Genomic DNA, 14498 nt, shown 5'->3' with positions numbered 1-14498 from the left:
GAAAGGGACCTAGGGTTATGGTGAATGAAAGGCTGGATATGAGTAAACAGTGTGCCCTTGTAGACAACAAGGCTAACGGCATACTAGGGTGCATTTGGAGGAGCATTTCGAGCAGATCTAGAGAAGTAGTTATTCCCCTCTATTTGGCACTGGTGAGGCCACATCTGGAATATTGTGTCCAGTTTTGGGTCCCCCAGTATAAAAAGGATGTGGATTTGCTGGAGCAGGTTCAGTGGAGGGCAACAAAAATGATTAAGGGTCTGGAGCACAAGACCCATGAGGACAGGCTGAGGGATTTGGGCTTGTTTAGTTTATAGAAGAGAAGACTTAGAGGTGATTCAATAGCAGCCTTCAACTTCCTGAAGGGGAGCTCAAAAGAGGGTGAGAAACTGTTCTCAGCGCTGTCAGATGGCAGAACAAGGAGTAATGGTATGAAGTTGAAAAGGGAAAGGTGCAGGTTAGATATTAGGAAAAACTACTTCACCAGGAGGGTGGTGAAGCATTGGAATGCATTGCCTAGAGAGGTGGTGGATTCTCCATCCCTCGAAGATTTAAGTCTCAGCTTGACAAGGTCCTGGCTGGGATGACTTGGTGGGGGTTGATCCTGCTTGAAGCAGGGAGCTGTACTAGATGACCTCCTGAGGTCCCTTCCAACCCTATGATACTGTGATTCTGTGAAAAGCTCATCACCTAATACATTATTTTGTTAGTCTTTAAAATGCTACATGACTGCTCTTCTGTTTTAATGTTCTCTCAGTTGGTTTTATTTAAAACATACACAATAATTCCTAGCAAAGGTGGATGCACAAGTTAAGCCAGGGTGAGTCAGCAGCAAAATTTAATGTTCCCAGTTCTGGACTGTGGAAAAGTTTGTGTTGGTGTCCAGACACTACAACTCTCCTAATGCCCAGCAGCCCCATTTTCTCTCTGCTGCAATTATACATCTAGTAATCAGTGACTCCTATCAAATGAAAGAGCAACAGTTTCAGCTCTACTATGGCTCAGTGAGCAAGGGCAGGATTTTCAGCTACACCCCTCACGCCACACCGATGAGGTGACCATTTGTCCTGTTTTCATGGGGACAGTCTTGTATTTTAGGCAGGCATCCCACATTTTTTTTTTTTTTTGTGTTTAAACACAAAGGCTAACTGTCCTGTATATTCACTCCCTCTGCTCAGCCGCCCTTCCCCCATGGCAGTGCAGCTGCAGCTGCAAGTAAAATCAATCAGGAGCTGGGCAGACAGCATCATACTGACTGGCCAGTACAGGCAGCAGCAGGAGAGGAAGTCAGGGGCCCTGCCACAGAGGTAAGGCAGGGTATGTTGAGGGGGTAGGGTAGTGTGTTTTGTCCCTGCCTAAGATTTTAAGGGGTACACACCAATGCTGGGCAGCCCCTCTGTGGAGCAGCTGCCCCTACAGCCAGAGAGACCACTGGGGGGCGGCAGCCCAATCTCTGCCACAGGACAGCCTCTCTTGTAACCGCCCCTTCTCCCCTCTTCTGAGCAGCCACCTCTGCAGCTAAGGAGACCCAGCAGCCAGGGAGCTCTCTCATGGGAGCAGCACTGTTGTCAGCACCCCAAGGCCTGGGGAAACCATGGAGCTCTCCTGTGGGGTGGCAGCCCCATGGCCAGTGCCCTGAGGTGTAGGACAGCCAGGGGGGCTGCACCCATGGGGCAGCCACTCTCCACAGCTAGGGAGTCACCCTCCCCAGCACCCTGAGGAGTGAGGCAGCTGGGGAGGTCCCCTGAGGGGTGGCAGCCCCATTCATGGCACCTGGAGGCATGGGGCAGCTAGAAGCCACAGCTGGCCCCCGCAGCCAGGGAGCACCTCTTACCCACATAGAGTGGGAGTCCCTACAGGGCAGCCACCACTGGAGCCTGGGAGCATCCCTGCAGGGCGGCAACCCCAGCCCTGGGACCCTGAGGCGTGGGGCAGCTGGTGAACCCCTCCCTGCCTCTGCAGCTGGGGAGCTCCCCCATGGGGCGTCAGCTCCATTCTGGTGCCCCATGGTATGGGGCAGCCAGGGAGCTGCCCCACCCTCATTGTGCGCCCACGGTATTTGGCATAGAGAAATGTGGTCATCCTACGCGTCAGGTGATTCTGGTTTCATATAAGTGCAGAATTTGGGTCTGTAAATGCAAGTAAGAGTCTGTGTGTGTGTGTGCTTGTGGGTGAGAGACCATTCTACTTGGTAAAGATGGCAGAAACCTGGGCCAATTTTAATATATGTAGGGGCTTCTTGTCACCAACACAACACACAACCTGCCCAAGCCCTCACCCTAATAACCAGGGAAAATTGCATACCACCTTTCGCACTCTGAGGCTATGGGTACACTGTAAACACTGCTTCAAATAGCAGGGCTATTCTGAGCATGGTATTTCGTTCCCACTACCTCTTGTTGTGAGCGGGTAGTGGGAAGTTTGAAATAGTTATTTTAAAGTAACTTATACAATTTGTGCACTGCAAATTGCATAAGTTATTTTAAGATATGACTACAGTGTAGCACTAGCTTTAGGCTGGGGCTACACAGCAAAGTTATTCTGAAAATCAGTTATTTTGAAATAACTTTGCTGTTGTCTACGCTACAAACATGCTATTTCAAAATAAATTCAAAATAGAGCATGTGTTATACTGAAATCTGTAAACCTTATTGCTGGAGGAATAGCGCCTATTTTGAACTCCTTATTTTCAAACAATAACAGAGAGGCAGCCATGTTAGTCTGTACTCCAGCAAAACAAAGCAGCAGAAATGTAGCACTTTAAAGACTTATAGAATGATTTATTCGGTAATGAGGTTTCGTGGGACAGACCCACTTATTGGATCTGAAAAAGTGGGTCTGTCCCATGAAAGCTGGCCACCGAATAAATCATTTTGTTAATCTTTAAAGTGCTACATTTCTGCTTCTTCATTTTATTTTGAAATAATTGCTGTTAAGATATGGGATAGTGCTTATTTCAAAATAGCTATTTTGAAATACATGCTATTCCTTGTGGCTGCGTCAACACTAGCAAGGACATTTGAAATTGAGGTTGGAAGATGGCCTTCTTTCAAAATAACCCATGGAGCATCTACACACACCCCGCAATCTTTTGAAAGTAACATCAAAAGAATGGGACCGTTACATCAAAGTTGTTCCTCTGTTTCCATGGTGGGAAGAGTGGCCCACTTCAAAAAATTAGCAAGTGTAGCCAGTTTGTGTATGGCTCTTTCGAAAGAGGGAGTCCTCCATGGCAGTGATCAGTTGGCAGGCAGCTGTGCTGCTCTCACCATAAGAGGAGCTCTATGGCTCCAGTGTCTGGCCACATTTAAAGACGCAGGCTCCCACAAACCTCAGTCAGGAAGCTGAGAGCGTGTAAACAGCAGGGAGCCCATGCTGCTGGAATTCCTGCTACGACACCCCAGCCAGCCCATCACCCTCCCCGGCCCCATGGCCAGCCACCTGGACCCCAACCCACCCCATGGCTCCCCCAAGGAGAGCGGGGAGCCCTCCCAGGAGGTGAGCCAGGCCCCAAAGCACTGGGCCCCCTTGTGGATGGAGGCCGAGCTCCAGGACCACCTCTCCCTATGGGAGCATGAGGAGGTCCTCCACCAAATCAGGGTCTGGTGCCATACCACTGTGGCCTTTGAGCAACTATCCCAAGGCCTGATTGGCCAGGGTCTCCCCACCTGCACCCTGGACCAGGTCCAGTCAAAAGTTAAAGAACTATGCCAGGGCTATTGCAAGGCCTGTGATGCAGCTGGGTGGTCGAGGGCAGCTCCCACAAGCTATCTCTACTATAAAGAGCTCCACTGTCTCCTGGAGTCTAAGGAGGCTGCACCCCCTGTCCCTATACTGGATACAGCTGAGCCCAACACCAAGCCAGAGAGGGTCACGGAGGGCGAGGCGCGCCAGGGACCGGCAGCCGGCAACAGGTGCCTGCAGATGACATGCTTACTGGACCCCACCAGCGATGATGCGGCCTCAAGCAAAGGGCTCCTCGTCATCGACATCCTATCCGGGCTGTCCAGCCAGGCCCCATCTGTCCATGTCCCACCTGACTTCCCGGAGGAACCCACAGGTAGGTGGTGTGCACACCAGCTGCGCCAGCCACAGTCTCAATGGTGGGGGCTGCTCGAGCTCCGGGGGGGTGCTGGGGGCTTCTTTTCTCTCCGTTGGTCTGCATGTCTGGGGACAGCTAGCTGGCCCTCAGTGTGTGCAGGCTGAGGCTTGGGATGGGGTCCCTTTAAAGGGAAGGCAGGTGGAGGCCCTGGAAGGGCTCGTTCATCATGCGACCCTGCCCGTGATGCTTTCTGCCCCTGTATTTTTGAAAGAGTGCCCTGGGATGTGTGGATGCTCTCTTTCGAAAGTGTGTGTGGGGTTGTTCGAAAGGGTGAGTCAAACCTTCAGTCCCTGTTTGACTGTATGGACGCTCCGTTTTGAAAGGCAGTCTTTCAACGTTAAGTTTTGAAAGTTGTCCCTTCGAAAGGGAGCTGTAGTGTGGACACAGCCTGTCTTAACAGCACCAAGTTCAAAATAACTATTTGAAAATAGGTGCTATTTTGAAATAAACACTATGGCCACATCTACGCTTCCCCTCCCTTTCGGAAGCGGTATGTAAATGCAGCAGTTAAAATGCTAATGAGGTGATGATATGAATATTCAGTGCCTCATTTGCATCATGGCAGCCACCCAGAGTGTTGAAAGTGCTGCTTTCGAAATGTAAAATAGCCGTGTAGATGGGGTTCCTTCAAAAGGAAGCCCTATTTTCAAAAGCACTCTTCAGCCCAAGTTTTTTTTAGGGAGAAGAGTGCTTTCAAAATCAGGATTTGCTTTTGAAGGAACCCTGTCTACACAGCTATATTACATTTCAAAAGCAGCACCGTCAATGCTCTGCATGGCCACCATTATACAAATGAGGTGCTGAATATTCATATCAGTGCCTCATTAGCATTTTCAAATGGCTGCATTTACTTACCCCTTTCAGACCTATGTGTTTAGACAGTGTATTTTGAAATAGCTCCGTGCTTTTTTGAAATACATTTCTGTGTGTAGCAGCGTTATTTCAAAATATTCTGTCACTTCCTCACTGTTCCTCCCTGCCTTCCCTGCACCTCTAGCATGCTGTGAAACAGCTGATCACAGTAGGTAGGAGGTGGAGGGAGGCATGGGCAGGTACTGATAAGTGAGGCTGCCAGTGGGCAGGAGGTGGTAGGGGTTGGGGAGCTGATGAGGGCTACTTATTACTTTAACTCTTTGGCAAAGTACATTAGTATATTCTAGCTCCTTCTCAAGTTCAGGTTGGCCACCCCTGGATAAAGTCATCCATTCATGCTACCAATGTCTAATCACATCTTGAATACTACCACACAATCATAAAAATGTAGAGCTCAGAGGATATCCAGTCCCCCTTTTTGCACTGAGCTAGTACCAAATATATCAAGACATTCCGTTATAGGTGTTTAGCTTGCTCTTAGAAGCCTTTAATGATAAAGAGTCCAGGGTCTTCCTAGGTAACTTGTTCCAGTGCTTAACTATCTATATAGTTAGCATGTTTGTCCTGATATCTAATCTAAATCTCGTTTGCTGCAATCTAAAGCCATTACTTCTCATCCTATTCTTGGTAGGACACTGCCATTCAGCTGTGTTGAATACTTATATGCTAAACAACCCATACACTGAAATTTGCGTAAAAGACAATTTTGAGTGGCAAAGACAGATGAAATAATTGCGACTTTCACTAACTCACACAAAGATTATTTCCATTTGTTAGCCAAGATCTGCATCTCAGTAAGCTGGGAATTTTGTGGGTAGGTTTCTGTCACTGTAATGGAGCCAATGCAAAGAGGTCATTGTGTTAATTTTGAACAAGGAGTGGGTTTGAAATTGGAAGAAGCAGTTTTAGGGAGAGGTTTGTGTTAACTGAGTAGAGCAAATGGCTGAAACAGATGAGCTGGAATCTTCATTTAGGGAGCAGGAGCTGTGGATAGTTGCTTCACTGTAGCAAAATCAATTCTCCCCAATTTACTTCATGAGGCACAGGAGGAAAAGCTATTAGTGTGAAGAACACAAAAATTTAGATGTGGGATTTGTCTTTGTTTTTTTTTAATTAGAAACTTCAGCCTATGCTAAGAAGCAGCCTGCAAATAAAATATGTATGCACAATTGCACTGGGTATGTAAAAATTCCAAGGACACTGAAAGCATCCATCATTGCTGGGACAATCAAATGAATGTAAACTTTTGTCTACCCACTTCTGATGATGAACTGCCATCTCAATGTATTACATCTCAGCATTATCAAGTGGTGACAGTGGCTCATGATTTATCATCCTAATATGACTGTGGAGCATCAGCCCTGGAACTATTTCATTGTGGGGAAGAAGCTCAGTGATAGGAAGTATTTCACATTTAGTATATTTACTGTCATTCTTCCCAAAGCACCTGTAAGTACCCACAGGCAAACTTGAACCTGGGACCTCTCCAGCTTAGTACAAGTGCTTGTACAACTTGAGCTGAAGTTCAGCTAGCTTTCAGCTTGGGCTGTAGAGGACACTTATTCCTTCTCTGTGATGTGGTCTAGGTACCAGTGCATGAGACATTGAACCATGCACAGGTGCATGGGTTACACACACTGCCACTTCCAGGATCTGATGAGACAGCTGGTTGAACAACCTACACCCATAGTGTGTAACATCAGAGAGAGATGGCACATTGATCAGGAATTCTGCAGTATATCCATGCAGCTCTGAAAAGTCCATGAGATCTTTGATGCCCACACAGAGTGGACAGTTGCTCACATTTTTTAATGTTAACATCTGAAAGACTCTGGGCATCCCAAATGGAACTGAATTTACCTGTTAAAGATCCTCTCCTGCCTCCAAGAGATCATGAAGCACATGTTGAATACTAAGTACTTGAGATGTCAGTGCATTTTAATCATTTGTAGATAATATCCCACCATCAGTGTACAGTCCAAGCATGCTCCACTTGCAGCACTGTGTTTGAATTTTTGGCCTGGCTGGCATTTGACATCACTGTGGTCTGCTACAGCTGTCAGAATAATTGTTTTGCCCCTTTTTATCTGGGCTGGCTTTGTTCCCAGACTCCAAATGAAGAAGATAGCATTTTGCTTGACCGTCCTATTCCAACCATTAAACACTGTGACTTTAGGCTTGGATTCTCTAATGGCCTATTAAAGTTGATAGCAGCCTGTCCAATTTTAATTTTTTTTTTCTTTTCACGTTTAGCAATCACTGAAATATAACACTGGGAAAATCCAATGTCTGGAAAAAGCAACTGAGAATTTGTCTGACTACTAAACGCCCTGGCTAGGTCTACATGAGAGGCTTTTTCCAGCAAAACTGGGCTCTTGTTGGGAAAAACTGCGAAGCTTCTACACGCAAAATGCTCTTTGTCAATGGTTCATGTACAAAACCTGGCAGATTCACCGGCAGCATTATACCTCTCCCCGTTTAGGTATAACACCTCTCTAGAGAGTGTTCTGTTGACAAAATAGCTGTGTAGATGCTCTGGGGCCCTTTTGTTGACAGGGCTTCTGGTTTAGCCATTCTGTTGAGAGAGGGCTGGGCAGTCTGCCTGCTCTCTTTGTCAACGGAGTGGGCTGTTCTTTCGATCTGCTTTTATGTGTAGACGCCATCTCTTGACAGAAGTTTTGCCAGGAAGTCCCTTCCGACAGTGACATCTGTCAACGGAGGCTTCTTGTGTAGACGTGGCCTTTGGGAGAATGCAGTGGAGGTTTTGGAGATTATGGTGGGATTTTAGGGGAAGATAACACTGGCCTAGTTTGCAGTCCTTAAATTCTGTCTTTTGTTATGCTGCTGTAAATCCAGAGTAACTTCTGCCAGAAATGGAGTGCAGTTGTGGCTTCTCTGTCTTGATACATAATCTTGAAAAGAATTTATCAGTCAAAATTGGTTTTATGGGAGAGGGGCTGTCACGGCTGCTGATGTGGGGGCAGACAAAAGGAGTAGTTGCCCTGAGGCCTGACAATTTAAAAAGGGCTGAGGCTCTGGCCCCTTAAATCACTGCTGGTGACTGCACATTGGGATTGGGATTGGGATTGAGGGGAGGCTGCCCCAAGCCCCAAATCTTCAGTCCAAGCCTCTGCCTCTTCCACAGTGCCTTGAGCCAAGCCCCCCTCCCATTTTGCCCAAGGCCCAGTCAAGTGTGTCACCAGCCCTGGGGGCTGTTGCTTACATGGAACCCAAGTCAAATAAAGTCTTAAACTTTTTCAGAATACTGACTTTTTATACAGAAAAAAGCCCAAGTTAATTAGCAAGTGAAAGCCCAACTTGGGTCTCTACTCACGGAGTAAACTATATTCTACTTGTATTTCAGGTTGCACCTCCCTTGTCCAGCCAGCATGGCCGGGACCTGACAGTTGCAAACACGAGAATTTGCCCCCAGACAGCCCTATGCTTCCCAGGCTGCTGAGGCCCCAGCCACCAGTTTCTCTCTCCCAGGACTCTGGCCCCAGCTTGGGCTTCCAGGGCTGCTGCAGGGCTCCAGCCCCTACCCCCAGGTGTCATAAGGTAGCCAGGGGACTACAGCTCTGTGCTCTGGCTCCAAAGGGCAGGCGGGGGGGTGGGGGAGGGGAAGGACTCCTGCTTCCACTCCACAGTGCTGCAGGCAGGTGGGTGCTCCTGCTCCCATCCCATACTGCCACCAGGTGAGAGAGGATTCTGGAATCCATCTCCACTGCTGCAGATCAGGAAGGGCTCTTGCACTGGACATAGCCTTAGCAAGTACTCTCTAGTCTTGCCAGACTGTGGATGTTGCCAGATGAGAGACAATTGGATTTGAGAGGTGCAGCCTGTCCTAAATGTTCAAAACAAGCAAACAATGCAGATCATATTAGAACACAATGTGATTCTATTGTTCATGCACTGCACTGCAAAACAAACAAAAACTGAGGTTATGGGGAGTTTCACATTTCAAACAGCTAGCAGCATCTATTGTCCATTAGGAAAATAACAAATTCAGTTTAGGTCAAAATTTCTTATTGTATTTCTCAAATAAGATGTGATCAGTTATGTTCTGTTACCTCGTCTCCTGCAGAGGATTAAGGCTTTCAGATTATAGTTTTGTAATTTGTGCATTTCAAATTATTCTTAACTGGATATTAAAGTGGAAAAATCTAACATGTTTGCCATGGGCATGTGGTTACTGTTTTAAGCATCATTACACTACTGTAGTCACAGTGGCCCAACTACAACACTGCAGCTATGCCAGTGTAATGCCATAGTGTAGACACCTTCCACACTGACAAAAGCATTTTCCCCCCTCTGAGGGGTGGTAGCTTATTCTATGGAAGAATGTTTTTGTTAACCTAGTCATATGCATGGGAGGTGGAGGATCTTATGTTGACCTAACTGTGTTACTTAGGGTGCAATTTTTTTTCACAGTTCTGAGCAATGACAGTAAATTAATCTAACATCTTGGTGTAGACAAGGCCTTAGTCTCCAGTCAGTTGTAGTACTAGGTATAAAGTAAAGCAGCTGGTGGGAGACACAGAATGGGATTTGTTGCTTCTTTACTCTTGCCTGACATGGATCTTCTCACCTGAATTATTCCTAAGTAATAAGTACATAAGTGTCTCCCTCTGAAAATGTCAGGAACTGATTAAAATCCTTGGTTGCCCTAATTCCTGCTTCCTTAAGGTACAGAGATACCTTTTTTCTGGCACAGATGTAATTCTGTTAGTAAAATATGGAGTTATCAGTCCTCAGCTTCTGCTGCACAAGATCTGAAAGGAATCTTGAGCTTCCAGCCCAGCCTTTCACTCTGAATTTTCTTTTGTGTCTACTTAGTCACTTGTCCTATTGCTGGACCTACACCTGTTGCTTTCAACCTCACACGTTCACTTACATTCTCTCTCTCTCTCTCCTCCCTTCTGGGGTGTTTTTCTTGTTTAAGTCCAGAAGCATTCTGCCATTTGTCTTCCTGAAGCTAGACCTTTCTCTTCTCAACTGTTTCTCTAAATGTTACGATAAAGATAAAGGCCTTTTAACAAGACTTGTTTTAGTGGGTGATGTGCAAAGCAGTTTCTTTCATTAAAGAACAATCTGCTCAGCGCACATGTTTTCTGCAAGGCACACACATACTTCTTGGTGTACAAACTGATTTTTCAAGCTGAACTTGGCTTATTTTTCTCCCACCAAGGAATCAATTCACTTGAGAAGTCTCAAACTTTGCTCTGGCTGCTTAGAAGTCAGGAGAGCTGGTAGCACAGAGGCACTTGGCATTATGTGGTACTGCAAAGAACTCCTGCAACCTGGAGAGCTGTCCAACCATGGTTTCGCACTCAGCAAGCTCACTTGGAAGTCTGACAGGTTGAGTTCTACCTTTGTCTGTCTCAGGCAATTGGCCTTTTGCTTAAGAAAGGTCATTTCTCCCAAGATCTAGAGATGATAAAATCAAGTAGGTACGAAATCAGAAGACTTGGGCACAGAATAAGTTACACTTAGCAAGAGACAGAAAGGGCAATGAGAAAAGCTTCTATAAATACATTGAAAGCAGGAGAAAGACAAAGGAAAGTATGGGGGAGGAGAACTACGAACAGATGACATCAAGAACTGTAAGGTGTTTAATGTACACTTTGCTTGATTTTTCATTAAATAGGTACAGTGTGACCAGTTACTTAACACAATTACTATTAACAACAGGGAGGAGGGAATGTAAGCCAAACTAGGTAACGAACAGGTTAAAGAACATTTCGATGATTTAGCTGTATTCATATTGGCAGGACCTGATTAAATACTGAAGCAATCTTAGAACTGGAAATGATTATTTTTGAGAGCTCTTGGAGGATAGGAGAAGTCCCAGAGCACTGGAGAAAAGCAAACATAATACTCATCTTTAAAAATGAGAACAAAGAACCCAGGGAATTAAAGACCAGTCAGCTAACTTGAATACTTGGAAAAATACAGGACCAAATTATAAATCAATCAATTTGTGATTATCTGATAATTGTAATACATATCCAGCAAAGATTTGTCAAAAATAAATAATGACAAGTTACCTAATTTCCTTATTTGAGATGTTTACTGACCTAGTAGATTTGGGGAGGCTGTTGACATGCTCTATCCTCGTAAGAAAACCAGCATAATGCGGTCTAAATTAAATTACAATAAGGTAGATGCAAAACTGGTTGACACACCCTACTCAAAGAGTAGTAGTCAATGATTTGTTGTCAGACTGAGGTGATGTATCTAATGGGGCTCTGCAGGGGACTGTTTTGGTTGCAATACTATTCAAGGTTTTATTTATTTGGAGAATGGATTTGACAGAATGCGCAAAAAATTTGCAGATAACACCAAACTGGGAAGGGTAACTGGTATTCTGGAGGACAGGACTGAAATTCAAAATGACTTTGGTAAATTGGAAAATTGGTCTAAAATCCACTGTCCACTGAATGTGGTATAAAAACTAATGGACTTAACCTGCAGCAAGGAAGATTAAGGTTTGGAAGCATTTTCAAACTATTACTTTTGTTATACTCTGGATTAGGCTCCTAAGGAAGGTTATGGGATCTCCATCCCTGAAGGCTTTTAAGAGTAGGTTAGACAGACACCTGCCAGGGACTTTCCAGGTATATTTATCTAGGTATACGTGACATCTAGTCCACAGAGGGTGGATTAGATCATCTCTTGTGGGTCCTTTTGTCCCTACAGTATTTTATGATTATTAGACCTGATGATCATGGATGTTTCTGCTCCTTCTACCACCTTAATCTGTCACCTTTAAAGGAGGAGGCAGATATATTAGCTTCTTTGTCTGTTGTTGAAAAATAAAGGACGATTGTCTTATTTTAGATTACTTCTAGGCAGTGTAGTAAGCAGAATCTGAGGAGAAGAGCCCTCCTGTTCTTTGACAGCACAGTAAGCTCTGATCTCTGGCACCGATGGGACCAGGAGGTTGCCAGATAATCAAAGATTTTGGACAAGAGAGAGTTCAGCACTCACGCTGGGTAGGAGTGCAGGGAGCCGCCATCTGCGCTCACGTGCAGCACAGAGGGATACAGGGCAGTGCTGAGTGGGATGTACCCCCCCCTGAGGGGTGAAGTTGAACACAAACCCCAGCTTCAGCTCCCTGTACTTTTCTTCCTGGCTCTGTGCTTGGTTGTAGGACGGCCATGGGCCTAGGCAGGAGGAGGCAGGTTTGCAGCTGCCATCTCCCAACCCAGGGCTCTGCAAAGCCCTCCAAGGTGGAGCCCCACAGCAGGGGAGAAATGGAGTGGCACCATGGTGGGGAGCTGCAGCTGTCTTTGGTGTGGCAGCCCCCCCAGCTGCCAGCTTTCTCCTTTAAGAGCGGACACCCGGTGGAGCCCACACTGGCAGCAGGCAGGTGTTGGTTCGCAGGAGAGTGGTAGTGCCTATTAACTATTTAAATTGTTAGCTAACTACCTGGTCAATGGTACACTACTAAGCATGTATTTTTAGTTTCTTTAGTGAACAGGACACGTGAGGTTTGTCAGTTACCATCTAAATGTCCCTCCAGAGCTACGTCTACACGTGAACCCTACATCGAAGCAGCCTATTTCGATGTGGTGACATCGAAATACGCTATTTCGATGAATAACGTCTACACGTCCTCCAGGGCTGGCAACGTCGATGTTCAACATCGACGTTGTGCAGTACCACATCGAAATAGGTGCTGCGAGGGTACGTCTACACGCCAAAGTAGCACACATCGAAATAGGGGTGCCAGGCACAGCTGCAGACAGGGTCATAGGGCAGACTAGCACTTCTGGGGCAACAGCTAGCCGCTCCCTTAAAGGGCCCCTCCCAGACACACTCAGCCTGCACAGCACGCAGTCTGAAGAGCCATAGGCACGCAGACCTTGGGCGATGCAGTCATGGACCACCAGCAGCAGCAGCAGCAGCAGCAGCAGCAGCAGCAGCCAGAGGTCCACCCAGCCGCCCCTGCAGGAGCAGGGCTTGCCCTGCTCCATGCCATGCGGGAGGCAGCTGAGCACTTCCTTGCCACACCGGAGGAGGAGCGGCCCGCAGAGGAGCAGGACTCACCCCCCAACCCTGCAGCACCCCGACCCCGCACCCCGCCTCACACGCCACCGCCTGTGGAGCTACCCCACCAGCACCGACTGGTGGGAGCGGCTGGTGCTTGAGGAGTGGGACGACGACCGCTAGCTCAGGAACTTTAGGATGAGCCGGCAGACATTTATGGAGCTATGCCAGTGGCTCACCCCTGCACTCAGGCACCAGGACACCGCCATGCGGCGTGCCCTCCCAGTGGAGAAACGGGTCGGCATCACTGTCTGGAAGCTGGCCACTCCAGACAGCTACCGATCGGTGGGCCAGCAGTTTGGCGTCGGCAAGGCCACCGTCGGGGCTGTCCTCATGGAGGTAAGAGGACCCAGGGGGGGAGTGGGGGGAGGCAGTCCTGGCAGGGCAGGGGGGCCCGGGCAGGGCAGGGCCACGCACACCCTGCTCACCCCTCATTGGTGCTCTCCCATATGCTTCCCCTGTAGGTCATGCGTGCCATCAACGCCATGCTCCTCCACAGGCTCGTGAGGCTGGGGGACCCAGATGCCACCATCGCAGGCTTTGCCACCCTGGGCTTCCCCAGTTGCTTCGGGGCTCTGGATGGGACTCACATCCCCATCCGCGCCCTGCAACACAGTGGAGGATGCTACATAAACCGCAAGGGCTACCACTCAGTTGTCCTCCAGGCCTTGGTGGACAGCCGGGGCCATTTCCAGGACGTTTGTGTGGGCTGGCCTGACAGCACCCACGACGCCCGGGTTTTCCGGAACTCGGGCCTGTGCCGCCGGCTGGAAGCAGGGACCTACATCCCCCAGCGGGAGATCCCTGTGGGGGACACCACCATGCCCCTCTGCATCATCGCAGATGCGGCATACCCCCTCCGGCCCTGGCTCATGCAGCCGTACATGGGCCATCTCTCTGCCAGCCAGGAGCGCTTCAACCAGCGCCTGAACCACGTGCGCCAGGTGGTGGAGCGCTCATTTGGCCGCCTCAAAGGGCACTGGAGATGTCTCCTCACCCGCCTGGATGCGGGCCCCACCAACATCCCCCAGATTGTGGGTGCATGCAGCACCCTACACAATCTGGTGGAGAGCAAGGGGGAGGACTTTTTTCAGGGCTGGGCTGTGGAGGCCGGCAGGGCCGACGTGCAGACACCCGCTGCCCCCAGTCGCCAGGTGGACCCCGAAGGGACCTGGATCGGGGAGGGCCTGCGGGCCCACTTCGATGAGGCCGCGGGGTCAACTCTGCCAGGCCCCTCACTGCGCCCCCCGCCCCCGTTCCTCCACAACACTTCCTGCCCCTACGCCCTCACCATGGAGCACCCAACAGCACACCCCCACCCACTTTTCCTGGACAAATAAAAGCATGCACTTGTTTGTAAAATCAAACTGGTTTTCTTTGAACGGTTGTTTTAACTAATACCAAACTATATGCAAGAACTTCTAACTATTATAAGTGAAAAATAAAAAAAATTTGCATATATTTACAAAAA

The 14498-nt window shown here is 48.0% G+C and overlaps 1 long non-coding RNA gene across 1 annotated transcript in view; it reads left to right on the top strand.

Annotated features, from left to right (window-relative positions):
* The first annotated feature begins 1262 nt into the window (after positions 1 to 1262).
* The window catches only part of LOC142010593 (uncharacterized), a 116169-nt gene continuing 102933 nt past the window's right edge, over positions 1263 to 14498 (top strand). Inside the window, exons 1-2 of the long non-coding RNA XR_012644841.1 lie at positions 1263 to 1307; positions 3845 to 4060. This is a non-coding gene — a long non-coding RNA (uncharacterized LOC142010593). The remainder of the gene's footprint in view (positions 1308 to 3844; positions 4061 to 14498) is intronic.

Source organism: Carettochelys insculpta, chromosome 3 (assembly GCF_033958435.1).
Source record: "Carettochelys insculpta isolate YL-2023 chromosome 3, ASM3395843v1, whole genome shotgun sequence".
In the NCBI taxonomy this organism is placed as follows: domain Eukaryota; kingdom Metazoa; phylum Chordata; order Testudines; family Carettochelyidae; genus Carettochelys; species Carettochelys insculpta.
Note: the sequence above shows the minus strand (reverse complement) of the source record. Positions and strands in the feature narration are given on the sequence as shown.